The sequence below is a fragment of the Lutzomyia longipalpis genome, chromosome 3 (assembly GCF_024334085.1).
Source record: "Lutzomyia longipalpis isolate SR_M1_2022 chromosome 3, ASM2433408v1".
Lineage (NCBI taxonomy): Eukaryota > Metazoa > Arthropoda > Insecta > Diptera > Psychodidae > Lutzomyia > Lutzomyia longipalpis.
In genome coordinates this window covers 5,345,337-5,359,556 of record NC_074709.1, presented here as the reverse complement: position 1 = coordinate 5,359,556, position 14,220 = coordinate 5,345,337, and the positions used below count along the sequence as shown (strand labels likewise).

At 40.1% G+C, this 14,220-nt stretch overlaps 3 protein-coding genes across 5 annotated transcripts in view; all 3 read right to left on the bottom strand.

Annotated features, from left to right (window-relative positions):
• Nucleotides 1–14,220, bottom strand: part of LOC129791558 (trifunctional purine biosynthetic protein adenosine-3) — a 1,078,967-nt gene that overhangs the window by 393,022 nt on the left and 671,725 nt on the right. The gene's annotated exons all lie outside the window — the stretch shown is intronic.
• The window catches only part of LOC129791559 (potassium/sodium hyperpolarization-activated cyclic nucleotide-gated channel 3), a 1,048,222-nt gene that overhangs the window by 503,381 nt on the left and 530,621 nt on the right, over nucleotides 1–14,220 (bottom strand). The gene's annotated exons all lie outside the window — the stretch shown is intronic.
• Nucleotides 1–14,220, bottom strand: part of LOC129791555 (methylcytosine dioxygenase TET) — a 90,522-nt gene that overhangs the window by 49,278 nt on the left and 27,024 nt on the right. The gene's annotated exons all lie outside the window — the stretch shown is intronic.

The following is a 14,220-nucleotide window of genomic DNA, read 5'->3' as shown; positions in this document are numbered from 1 at the left end:
GGATAATGGTCCGCATAGTGAGATTACCGTAGATGTTCCGGATTCATTTATTGCACGCAATAAGACACCACCGCGATACCCACCACCTCGTCTACACAGATAAAATGAATTCGTAAAAAGTTCGTCAAATTTCTTGTGAGGTTCGTGAATTTCCCATGCATTTATATGGGGAAGTTCACCTCCAGGTTCGTAAAATTGGGTTTCAACTCCTTTTGGAGGTAAAAGTTTGTAAGAATCCACCTCCAAAGTTCGTAATTCTCATTTTACCTCCAAAGTGTGTAATTTTCACCTCCAAGTTTGTAGAAGGTTTGTAATTCGTTCTGAGAGGCTTCGGGCAGTTTTTTTCTCTTTTTATCCTACAGATATCATATGACCCTATCTCGTTTGTACTAAACAAATTGAAAAATTCGGTTTGTTAAAAGTTTGATTGCGAATCTCATCCCTTGTAATCAAGTGATAATTCAAGTCCTGAACAATCCTGGGATGCTTGTGCAAAAATTTTGTTTGTTTGCCGGATTTGTGGTCACTCCTCTTTGGTAATGATGGAGTGACATCCGGATTGGTAATCTCATCCCCGGATTGTACCAGGATTATTAAGTCCTGGACAATTAGGGGATGCTGGTACAAAATTGTGGTTTTTTCGCCAGAATAGTGGTCACTTCCCCTTAGGTCACTCCATCATTACCGATGAGGAGTGACCATGAATATGTCGAATTCCCTGCGTTAGCTTGCTCATCCCAATGAGAACGTCCGTACGCAGAATGTTCTGAATTTAGTGCAAAAAATTCACCGGAAATTCACTCACAATCAGGTATCATGTTCGGCGCTAATCTTTAACGCATTTATTACAATTTCCATGAAAATTCTTCATCTTCCCCCGTTTCAGGACATTCAAGAGAGAGATTTCGTTCTCCAGAGACTCGAATTTAACACAGGGGATTCAAAAACTGCATTCAATTGGTAGATTTTGAAGCACATTACTGTAGCAGTACATGGACATGGGGATTATGCAGAAGCTGAATCACAAGAATCTCGACAGTGACATTGATGCCTTCAAGGAGATCCGCAGTACGACGGAAAATGTGGCCGTGTTCATCTGGAACAGCCTCTAGGAAGTCCTGCCACAACCTGAAATCCTGCACGAGGTGCGCATTGAGAAATCTGATAATAATTCTGTGATCAATCAAGGGGAGAAGTGAAAATGATCTACATTCCATTTGATAATAAAATTAAATTTCTTTATTTTTTCATTTTTAAAACATTTTTTTAGACAGCTGTTCCCCTCTCGACATTCTTCTTAATTTCCAGTGTGTGTTCTCCGTAGAATCTCTCCAGCTTCCTGTTGAAGCGTGTATTCTTCTCATTGAAAGTCAATGTCAGCATTATCGTTGTGGGTCCTCCTCCGGGAGAAGTGCTTCTTCTTATCAAGCTGCTTCTGGAGGTGCTCCACCATATTATCAATTGCCCCAGCTGAATTCTTTGGACGGAGATGTCTCAGTAGATCGGTGTCCTCCTCTTCACCATTCTTCTTCTTTACCTCATAATTCTCCTTGATGCACGGTAGAATGATGTTAATGGATCTCTCGTACTGTCTTTCTGTCTGTGCTTCATAGCTGGAAAAACTCCCATAACCTTTGCGCTTCTTCTTTAGGGCAATCTCAGTCTCCCCCCACGGATATTCCCAACATCTTAACGCGTTCGTAGTATTTGCCCTCAGCTGCTGCACGATCTTTTGCTGCTTCCTCCGCAATCAGCCACTCTGTTTTGCCGGTTTTGCCTCCCAATTTGCAGGAAGTTTCTTCATATCGTTCCCCACAATTACTTCCTGCTGATTCTGCACACGAGCCTGGTTTATTGCATCATGGAGCTTCTTTGGGCCTCCATACGTTCTTTTAGCTTATTTGCACCGCTTTCTTTTGTCTTTTCCATGATTTTCTTTTACGGCTCTATGATGACCAAACTGTAAACAAACTAAACAAAATGTCACAAACTGACAGCAAGAAGACAAAAAATAATTACCTAAACAGCCACAGAGCGCTAGTTGTTCATGGCGGCTTCAAAAAAGCCTACAAACCTTCTACAAACTTGGAGGTGAAAATGACACACTTTGGAGGTAAAATGGGAAATACGAACTTTGGAGGTGGATTCTTACAAACTTTTACCTCCAAAAGGAGTTGAAACCCAATTTTACGAACCTGGAGGTGAACTTCCCCATATAAATGCATGGGAAATTCACGAACCTCACAAGAAATTTGACGAACTTTTTACGAATTCATTTTATCTGTGTACCGATTCAGCTAAATGGATCAGTAAAGCCAATTCCACCACCTCGTGAATGATCACGAGGAATGACCACGTGAATGATCAAACGACCAGGATGGTCGTTTGGTGAATCGTACATCAGCTCCACAGGTGCCCGATCATAAAATAACACTTCAGCAACAAACACCGGGTCAAATCGCACAAATTGTCGAACCAACCCCCGAATAATTGGATAGCATTAAGAAATTCCAGGAGCAGCTCAGACGACGACGAGAATAGGAAGAAAGAGTAGCGCAATAGAATGAATTCCTCAGAGCAAGTTTACGTGGTTCACGCAAGTTACAATCACTACTGGATAGCTCAGTGGTCATCAATCCGATTGGGGTGGAGAATAAAGCCTATCTGAAGGATGAAGAATTGGAATTGGCTATGGTGAACTGGTGAGTGCACTGCAACGTTTGCAGAATCACCTGAATAAATATGGATTGGCATCATTGGCGGGTTGTGTGATGCCGGCGCAGAGTCTTCTACTGGATCTGGGTGTGGCTCGTGCTCTTGTCTCACGTACATCCGTCCTGCAGTGTCGACGAACGCGTGTTAAAAATCCCATTACAAGCAATGTTCAGACCGTGGCTAAGGATTGCATGGAATCGCTGGCACAGTCAAATTCACCAGCTGCCATTGAATTCTGCGGTATACTGTCATCGTACTATTCCAGGCACACATCGGAGTTGTTCGTCGTCACTCCTGGCGACGCCCGTGTCAACACCGTTGCCCATGAAGCCTGTGAATGCCACCTGTTGTGCCACATACGGACAATGCCGTAAGCAACAATCTGGTCATTAAGCAGCGTGAACCCATTGTAACACCCGTGAATACCCTGCACGACGGTACGTAGGATCTCATACGAATTATTCGCATTGAGAAGTCATCGGAACCCCTAGGGGCTATAATACGCAATGAGGGTAAAGCCATGGTCATTGGACAAATTGTTCGTGGAGCTGCAGCAGAGAAATCGGGACTCCTGCACGAAGGTGATGAGATTCTCGACATGAATGGGATTGAGATCCGGGGGAAGAGTGTAAATGACGTGTGTGCCCTACTGTGTGCAATGACGGGTACTCTTTCCTTCCTCATTGTCCCAGCTGGGAGTCCACAACCTGGTGGCGGTGGTCGCGATCCACCAATTCTGCATGTACATTCCCATTTTGACTGCGATCCCGAGGATGATCTGTATCACTCCGTGTCATGTATTAGGGATTAGTTTCCAAAAGGGGGGATTACGCAACAAATTTTTAAGCAACACAAATTTTCACATTAAACAAAATATAATATTAGATTTAGAATCACTAATTTGTACATTTTTTTGGCTTAAGCTAACAATTTTTAGTAATACATATTTCCCCACTAATCCCCCCACTAATTTTTCAGGTGCGTTAACCGTAAAACACGGAATATTCGTTGAGGAGAAGTTGCGAAATGGGATTCAAATTGCCCTTAATGCAGCGAAACAAAAAAATCGCAACTTAAAAATGAGGAATGTCAATGTAAATTAAAAAAAAAAAAAAAAAAAAAAAAAAAGAAAGAATAAAAAAAACTGAAAAAAAACTGAAATACTGGAAAGGTTATGTGAAATAATAAAATAAAAACGTTATTGAAATAAATATTTTTTGTTTTATTAGGAAAACAATGTAATAATTAATTATCGTTATGATTGATTGAGAATTGAGCGATAATTGTTTATCAATCTGATTGATCAACTATTGATCAATTATTGATAATCAATCAGATTGATTTAGAATTGAGCGATAATTGTTTATCAATCTGATTGGTCAACTATTGATCAATTATTGATAATCAATCCGATTGATCAACTATTGATCATCTATGCGGACCTATATTGACTCAATATTGATCTCAATAATTGATCAATGATTGACAAAATTTGTTTACTGGGTCTTTGGGCAAACATTTTCAATATAATTTCAGGGATTTCCATCTATTTTTGTCACACTCTCCACACATGGTGGGATTTTTTTTCTCCAACCAACGACACCCAACAAAACTCCAAATGCATGGAAATCCACAGACAGATGTGACAAATTTTCGGGTGATGTGAGGCACGAAAAGGAAAATGAGAAAAGCCAGAAGCAACAGAAATAACAAACATTCGTGGATACGATGGATTTTTAGCGCGACACTGAATTTTGGCGGGTGAATTTTTTTTCTGCCCAAAAGGGGGGTGTCAGAGATTCACAATTGAAAATGAATGGTAAAAAAGAAAATCCCAATCGGTGAATTAAATTTCGAATCGACGGGAATAAATGCGATTTCTCCCTCATTCCACCAGAGCACCTGGCCATGAGTTGCAGGGGGTACGCGGAGACAGCGGATGTTTAGATTATTTTCAGACGAATCTCATCTGTATGTCTCGTCATGGTCCCGCACAAACATTTATGGGATGAAAACCGACATCCCTGTCGCAGAGGAGGAAAATACATATACCTTATTTGGTCTAACAAAGTGTCATTGACACGCAAGAGATGAATTTTCGTTTTAGGGATGATGGGGGTCTCTACACAAAATTTCTGAGAAAGCAGCAACTTTTAACAGCCATCCTTATCTTGTGTGTGTGGATTTTTAACTTCAAACACACAAAATTCACTCATTAAATTCACAATAAAACAACATTCGGGATTTATCGCAAATGCTGCACATTCTCTCATCCTAAATCTCTCGCTTCCTCTCCAACTTTTTGCCATTACATATGTATATAACTTAATGTGGGAACATGTGGCTCATTTCAGTGATGATTCTTATTGCTTTTTGGAAGAAAGCTTCTGGGCACATTAACCCATTTGTGTCTGGGATAATTACCGGGAAGGGTTAAAATAGGAGAATTTTCCAATATTCAGCAGGAGCGATAGAAAGAAATATATTCAAAGGGATGTTTTGATTTTTTTTTAAATTAAAAGAACGTTAAGAATCGATTCAAAAAATTGAACTTAGAAGGAAAGATTTTAAGATTAGGATCACCAAACGGCTTTTACATTGAAATGACGTTTCTTTTCAAACTTTTGACGTTTTCTTTTTTTTTCAAATTATTGACATTTCTTTTAACACGTTTAATGTTTCTTTTCAAACGGTTGAGATTTCTGCGGGGACATTTGATTATTCTTTTCAAACGTTAGTCATTTTTTTGTTTAAGCTTTGACATTTCCTTTCAATTTTTTGACACTTATATTTAAACGTTTGACATTTTATCTCAAAAGTTTCTTGTTTCTTTCAAACGCTTGACATTTCTTTTCAAATGTCTCACTTTCCTTTTAAAACACTTGACCTTTCTTCCTAAACGTTTGACACTTTTTAAACACTTGACGTTACTTTTTTAAAACATTTGACATTTCTTTTTTAACGTCTGATCGTTTATTCCACCGATTTACTTTTCAATAATGATCTTTTATTAATGGATTAGCTACAATAATGGGTTAACAAGAAATAATGTTCTCCCTCATCAACAAATTCAGCATAAGCAACATAACAAATGTACGTATCTTTGTTGAAAATTCAAATGACAAACTCATTATATTTTATCATGACACATAAAATTTCTTATTAATCTCGCAAGCTCATCGACAAAAAAGTTCTCAAATTCGGTGTTAAATCTCATTGCGTGGGAGACTCCACGTGGCGACAGCTAAGGGGTTGGCGCGCAGAGAGAGAGCTTTCACCCCATGTTTTAGCACGCACCTCCATGCTGAACATGAAATTGTAATTTACCAATTTCCATGAATTTACTTTACGTACCTACACCTTTTTTTCGAGGGGGGGGGATACCACCAACAAGCGCTGTGATGGTGAAGATGTGCCGAAGAAGAGGAGAATTTTCTATGAGACAGGGGTGGGTTATTTATAGAAAATTCACTCCAGCCGCGTAAATGGCGGTTCGGAGAAAATTGTGTGTCAAGTCACATGAAAACCATCAAAATGGGAAACAGAAGCCACTGGCGGGGTGGGTAAACAGACACAAAATTTTCAAGCTGAAAAGAGTGCGGGGAAAAGTGGAAAATTGGGTATGTAGGTTAAGTTCAGTGTGTGTTTGCGGGGGGGCAGCAGGCAAATGGGCCATACCGTGCAACACACTGTGGGGAGCTTTTTAGGGTGAGACAGAGAAAATTTTCATCATACACTTTTCACCCGCACACATACCCTCCATCCCCCCTTTGGCATTATTAGGCCGTGAGGCACATTTTGAGTAACGCGCCATCATGAATGAATGAGGCGTCTAGACGACCCCGGAAATCCACGTCTGGTGCGTCTTAATAAATTCATTAAATCCCATGTTTTGTCTGATATTGCGACCTCCCCCGAAAACACAAGCAACCCCCCAGAGGAGAACCATTTTAGCGCTCCCTCTTGGGTCGGGGCTGCCATTGAGAGTGGAGGATGATTCGTCATTTGCCACCGCCCGCAAATTCCCACAACAGCCACCCAGCGCAGACATCCCGGCGGGATTTCTACGTGTATATACATAGCACTTTCAATCCCCCCACACACAAAACAATATGAAGCCCCAAACTGAAGAGATTCCGTTTACTCACAAAGATACACCGACCAACAGTTTGCTGCTTTCCTTTCTGGGGAGACCATTGAGGGAAATTGTTGAGAAAAATCTTTTGGCTATCTTGAACTTTGACCGTTTATTCGTTTTATGAAAAGTTTATTTTTCTTGTCAATTAAGGAAAATTTCTGAATTTCTCAAGAAAGCTAATTAAGTGTAAATGAAGGATGAAGAAGTAATTGAATGCGGAGTAAAATATTCTTTTTAATTTTCTATAGAATTTAAAAATCCTTTTACAAAAAAAATGTTTTTTAAGTAAAATAATCCCAAAATCCATAAAAAACAACATCTCATAAAGTTTTTTATCATAAAGAAGAACATATTAAAGGCAACGAAAGGTGAAGCCTTTTAGGTGAATTTCCGTGCGGGATGAGATCATCATCATCATCAACATGATGAAATGGCTTGTGCTGCAGGTGCGTGCTGACCACGAAATGTAGAAGGCAGAGCCACGCGAGAAAGGGGGCCTTGTGCGTGGAAATATCTTGTGGTTTCTGTTACCAAAGGTTAGTTCTGTTTTGGCCAACAACAACACACGCATCCGAAATCTCCTCGCACGCATCTAGGGCTGTGGGGCGGATAAGACGGTATCATCATAAACAGCTGATATTGAGACGGATGGCGCAACAAAGCTCACCCCCCGAGAGAGAGCGTCAAATAAAAGCTTACTCATCCACGGTTGGGGTGACTCGGCGGCTCATAAATCCACATCAGGGCGCCACATGGGAGGCACCACACCCGCCCCATTTGGGGTCCCCCCAGCACGCATGAAAAATACTCAAGCAGACAGCACGCCACAATTGAGAGAAAAACCCTCCCTCCGGAGATATTTCCAGCTCTCATCCGTTTGTTTGTTGTGTCTGTTGTTATCAATATGCCACAGAGGAATCCAAAAACCCACCCATATCCACCCTGCCCCAGCAACACGCGCGATGGGGATTCTCTTATACATATTTGATGGGTCTGAAGGTTAACCCCAGAGCTCCATCATCGGCTCTGCTTTCTCCATCTTTTTCCTTTACGGATGTTTTTACAACTTCCTCCCACAATACGAAGGGGGGCAATATGCAGGGGGATAACCCACGTTTGGATTTATACCCTCCTCACCAACATTTTACCAACACCCTCCCCAAAACACAAGGGGATGTCAACGAGACAATAAAATGGGACTCCATTAGGGAAATCGTGATGATGAACTTGAGAATTTATCGTCGTCCCCTAAAATGTGGGGGTTGTTTTACCACATAGAAAATTAACTTCCTGTACATAGCTTTCTTCAGGAGGAAAATTGAGGAAAATTCCCTCACATACAATGTGGTTTAAGTTCATCTTAATTTTCTCAAAACTATTTTCTTAACTTCTTGATAAGTTTCAGCAAAGTCTTGTGGTTAGATTCTCATATGAAACTCATAACTTTCTTTATGATTTCTCCAAGTTTTTTTTTCTATATTGTTTTTGGGAACATTTATAAGAAAGTCTTATAGGAAATGTTGCGTTTCACATCAGAATCTAACCATTGAAATATGTGTAATATTTTGTTAAGAAATTCAATCAAAGGGAAAGTAAAAAAAAATCATTCAAGATAAATAATTAAGCTTGCTTATGGTGTTCCAACATTCTGCTAATATATAGCCAAAATGAAGATGAATGAGCTTCAATCACAAACTTGTGGTCATGAGACTTTCCCCACTCGCACAAAGTTCATTAAATGCAAAAGAAGAAAACATAAAAGTGCCATAAATACCTCATTACACATCCTCCATCTTCTCTCCACATGCGGGTATTTTGGGAGCACCACGAGGTGACCTAGACACCGTGCAGACGGTGTATTTTATGCCATGCAAAGTGGTCCGCAATACCCAGAAATAGCCATCACCATTCTCCCCGCGTCGTGCACTTTTGGGGATTTGTTTTGGCCTCATCTTCTCACCACGTTATGCAAATTTTTTTTCGGAGCCTCCGATCAATGGACTCTTTGCGTGGCAGATGGGATTTTGCGTGCCAAAAGCTCCACGCAAAGCACGGGTGGAAAAAAAGTGCGTATAGGGAGGGGTGTTAACAGGTGTGTGATTGATAAACAAATTGTCAGGTGATTTGAGGGGTGATGCAAGAAAACAAATCGAGATTTTGTGCCACCAATTAAGCAATAATCGTGCACCCTTTTCCGAAGCAAGAAAAAAGACGACTCTTGCTGGAAATTTGAATGCATTTCCAATCCATCCCTTCTGGTATGTGAGACTTCCCCCAAAAGAAGCATTTTGGCACCTGATGTAGGCACTTTAATGGATCAACAATTCAATTGGCATTGGGTGACTTGTGGTTGAGTAGCGCGGGACAGGAAGCTAAGAGAAGGGGCATTTACAAAAACTGGGGGCAATCTCACGAGACGGAAGGGCGAATCATGCCAAGGGGTGAAGTCCTGCCTCAAAGAAAAAGCATATTTTACTCAATTTACTACCCTACTGAAATCTCAATCACGCTGTGTTTCTGTCACCACCTTTTATTCCACACCACATCCCCTATTTCTATCTGCTAGCGGATCATCCCACCAAGAAGGGCTAATCATGGGAAATCAGGGAAATCAGTGCATTTTCCCCCTTCGAATCACGATTTACTCGTCCAAAATATAAATTGGGGGCTTCTCCCTTCGACCCTGAAAGCTCCCAGATGGGGTTCAGGTGCCTACCTCAACGTGACACCACTTAAGACCCTAAACCTGAAGCTTTCTCGCGTCAACCCCCAGTGTGTTTGCACATTAACGCCTTCACATCCTCCCCCCTGACAATCCATTTGGAGAACAATACCAAAGACTTTATGCTCACAGTGTTGGATTGAAGAGGCGGTTCATGTATCTTTTTCCACCCTTCACCATGGGCACCCCCTGAGGGAAAGCACGCAACAATGGTGCACCCCTTCGAGACAAATGACACGACAAATGGGGAGCTTCCTTCTACACAAATGATGAGCTGCTTACAAGTCAAATGCTTACGCATTATTAAAACATTCAGGAGGAGATTCCTCCAGCAGGAAGTGTGTGGAATATAATCAGCCACATGGCAAACAATAAGGGCGTTCTGTTGAAGAAAAAAAATAGCTGAATGTTTTACAAGTTTTTCAGCTTAATGTGTAATTGTTATAAATTATACGAGTGGGTACGTAAAGAATCCTTTTTTAGTTTCTTAATTTGCTTTTGGTATTAGTTTTAATGTATTTTTTCGTTGCATTTTTTGGGTAAATTACTGCGAGAAATGAATGGAGGAGGTTGGTATATAAAAAAACCAGGCGCCTCCACTGCAATCGTTAACGTATTTTATTTTAGAACTAACTTTTCTTTTTTCTGAGATAATATTCTTGATTTTTGAGTGAATTTAATTGTTCGTTCTTGAAATTCTATCAACTTTTCAAGGTCTTGAAATATTAACTTCAGAATCCACCCGTATATAAACAAAAAATTGTAAGAAAAATCAATTTAAAAAAAAACTATTTCAATAATAATTAATTAAAACTTCAATAATCAAGGAGATCTTGCCTCAATAAACTCCGAGGAAAATTTTCTTTGTAAAATCCCCACCAAATACTTTTGAAAAAAAAAAGGAAAATTCATTTCCTTGAGAAACATCTCACAATGGTAGTGAATGCCTTCACAAGTAAATCCACTGTCTTTTGAGTGTCTCAACCCCATTTAGCAGCACAGCGTCTCATTTGTCGAATGATGATGTCGGCATTCTTATGTGGAGGAGAGCTATACCCCAAAAATTGCTACGGTGGGGGAGGATGGGGTGGCTCATGAAGACGACAGTGACGACGTTATTTGCTGGTGTAAATGGCGTTGATAAGGGTTAGTGTGGTGCTATGGGGGAATGGAGGGTACTACTTTCCACAACCACCCTCCGGAAGACACAGACAAAACGGCACAAGGGGGGAAGTATGGGTCGGGCCACCCCATGGCTCGAGAGACGAAAACCACCCCGGAGGGAGAGCGTATATATACATAAATTTTATGGTCTCGAAGAGAAGGCAAGAAGAGGAGGAAAAAAAAGGATGAAGACGGATCTCTGACGTGCGACACGCCGCCCTCACACGCCAAAAGGGGGCTGCACGGAGTCGTATAAAATTTTTTGGGTGGCAAAACATGCACGTTGGGTCAGGTTCGGATGTCTGGGCGCGCCTTCTCTTCATTTTATGTATATCTCCCAGACTTCTCAATAAAATCCACATCCCTAAGATGTTTCAAAGGGGGTTGCGACATATTTGGCCGGAGTGCGGGGGAAGAGGACTCATAAACCGGCACCGTGATTGCATGGCGTAAACAATTGTTTGGGCTTTTCCACTCAACCGCCCATCAAGCTGGTGGACCCACTTGTACGGCTTTGCCGTTTGGAAAATCACTCTTCTGCACTGGATGTGCACACAGAAAAGGGAGCCCCTTCAATGGGGGTTGAAGGGGTGGGAAGTTTTTTTTTCTTCTTCCAGGGAGAAGGTGTGTAAAATAAATGGGTGAAATATTACAACACGTGTCCCAAATCCCAAAGTGGCCAGTCACTATGAGCAATTCAGCCAGATGTTCAACCGTAATTAATCTTCGAACTCACATAATTTTCCATCTAATCGGACCATTATTTCACATTTCCCTTCGCACACACACCGCCACCACCCCACACCCCATTGCAATAAACTTCATGCACATTGGCCAATGGAACTAGCATACATAGCATACACATATACATATTTTCCAGCAAAACCATCGAAGCAAATGCCGTCTTTCTCACATTAAATTAACTTTTCTCGCAGCACCATAGGGGTGCGGGGGTGCCAACTCGGGGAAAACATATCCACAAATCGGGTTGGGGATTAATGTTGTACGCAGGAGGGTATTAAATTGCAATCGCACTGGTGAAGCATTAAAGCGGTTCGATATTTTAATAAATATAATAATTTTGTCAAAAGTATTTTGTGGAAAGTTTGTAAAAAATAACAGATTTTTTGGTAAATTTAAAAATCATGAAATTGTCGATTAAATTTTTAATTTGCTCCAGCTCAACATTCGATCAAACATTGATTAATTTTTAATCAAATGGGATAAAAGAAACTCAAACAACTATTCATTTAAAATGCAAAATTGCTAATTAATAGCCTTTCCGTTTATCCTTTCTTTGACAACCCTCACACACACCCACAACTACCCTTCGGTCAACTAGGTTTGCTTGTAGTTTGTGTACTACAATGTAGAAATCCTTCAGATTTGTGCGCAAGCAAAGCAATTTATCAGAGAAAATATTTTACAGTGGATAAATAATTGAGAAGCAATTCACTGCCCACGAGCGGTGTATTTGTTCACCCCTGTGGCGACATGAGCACACGCGGGGGTTGTTTAATGTGAGCTCTCTTTGTGAAAGCTTTTCCACCCTCCCCCCCCTCCTCAAACCCCCACCCCATCACTGTATGTATATTTCATGAAATACAATCGATTTAATAACTATTTACGCATTTTTCCCAAACATTCTGTAAAAGATAGTAGAAAACATTTTTGGGAAAGATGGGAGATTGTTTCTTTTTTTTTCTACGGAAAACATTCCCCGAAAAAAATCCACAGCCCGGGAAACTACTAAAGGAAAACAAAGAGAAAAAAATTTATGCATTGAGGACATTTTATTTTTATTTCCTCCCTGTGTATTTACTTTTATATATATTTCTCTTTTCCTGTGAAAGCCTTCCCTATCAGGAGGAAAGTGGGAGGATGTGAGGGGGGCGAGAAGGTGGAAAAAATGGTCGAATCGCATACGTTAAGTCGTGCTAGAAGGACATTAAGATCCTTTGGCATCGATTAAAATTATATTTACGCAATTCCTTTCTACATTCTTTGGAATATCCACTTCCTGTTTCTCTCTTGGAAATTACCTCCAATTGACTCACTCTATTACTATTATTAATTTTGTTAGGTGCGTACGGGTGGAGAGAAGTGTGCTGCATGGGAGGAAAACTTTATGTTGCCATTCCGGTGAGACTTCTTGTGTGTGCCACCATCAACCCCCCGTGTTTCGCCCCTTGTGTTCCACTGTCTCACAACCCAGCAATCACTCGAGAATAATGCGAGTGAAGCTTGAAAATTTAATTAAATTTTAATCGAATCACTGTACGCGTAATTGGATATGCGTATGGGATACATTTTGTTGTATATAATAGCACAAGAGTTGGAAAATGTTGTCCTCTCTCGCATCCCCCTTTTCTACCCATTGTAGACCCCTTTTTGCTCTATATATATATTTATTTGAGTGCACTGAATAAAAATTTAATTAAAAACGGAATAACATCCAAAGGAGCTCTCTCATTGAGGTACATCCTAGAGGAGAGAGAGGAATATCCTAGAATATGTCGAGGGATAAATTGTACACACACCGATTGTCAGTTTGTTGTTAATTCCATTTAGTATTGCGGACAACCTCTTCAAAAGCACCACACACACGGGGAATTTAATCAAAAACTCATGCATTCTACGTGGACTATACTGTACACAATAAAAGCTCTTTCACTTTGCAAAATCAACCCTCGCCAATGTGCATTGCAGAGGGACTCTAATTTATTGACCAAATGCACAAACGATGCAAAGAGAGAGGGGGGCTATATGTTGGAAATTTTCAAAAAGTCCTCGCCATGCGTTTGAGAGGTTTTCTCCTTTCTACATGGGAGATTTTCCACTGAGCTGGTGCTCAAAAGATTGAATGAAAGGACGAAATGTATGGTCAGGAAAGATTAAAAGGACAATATCGAAGGCAGTATGAGGAGAGAAAACTGCACAGAATATTAATATTTTAAATATTCATTTATTATTGATTTAAAATGTAGGGGAGGATGTTTCCAGATGTGATTATTTACTTGACAATGTGCCTTATTCAGTGACCAAGAATCCCTTGAAATCTTTGAATTTTGCACTGAAATTTCAAGATTTCCATGGGTTTCTTGGTCGCTGAATAAGGCTGAATTTATTTTTGAAAAGACGAAAATTAATGAATGCGGCGCTTTAGAGAAAAATTTCATTTGGCTTTAGGATTAAAAAGGAGTTTATTCGTTTTTACATTGAAAAGCATCTCATTGCTCATTTGACTAAAAAAAACTGAATAATAAATCGTCCACGAAACTTCTAATTTTTCGTTAGGATCAGCTAAGAAAGGCCAATGAAGCTTTGATCAAAACTACAAAGAATGACGTCATTTTTGTGTTTTTTATTGTAACTTTCAATGCATCTTCAATGTATAAATTAAAGTAACAAAAAATACAAAAATGACGTTATTTTTTCCATTTTCAGGCAAATTTTTATAATTTTCTCTTCTTCTTCTCGA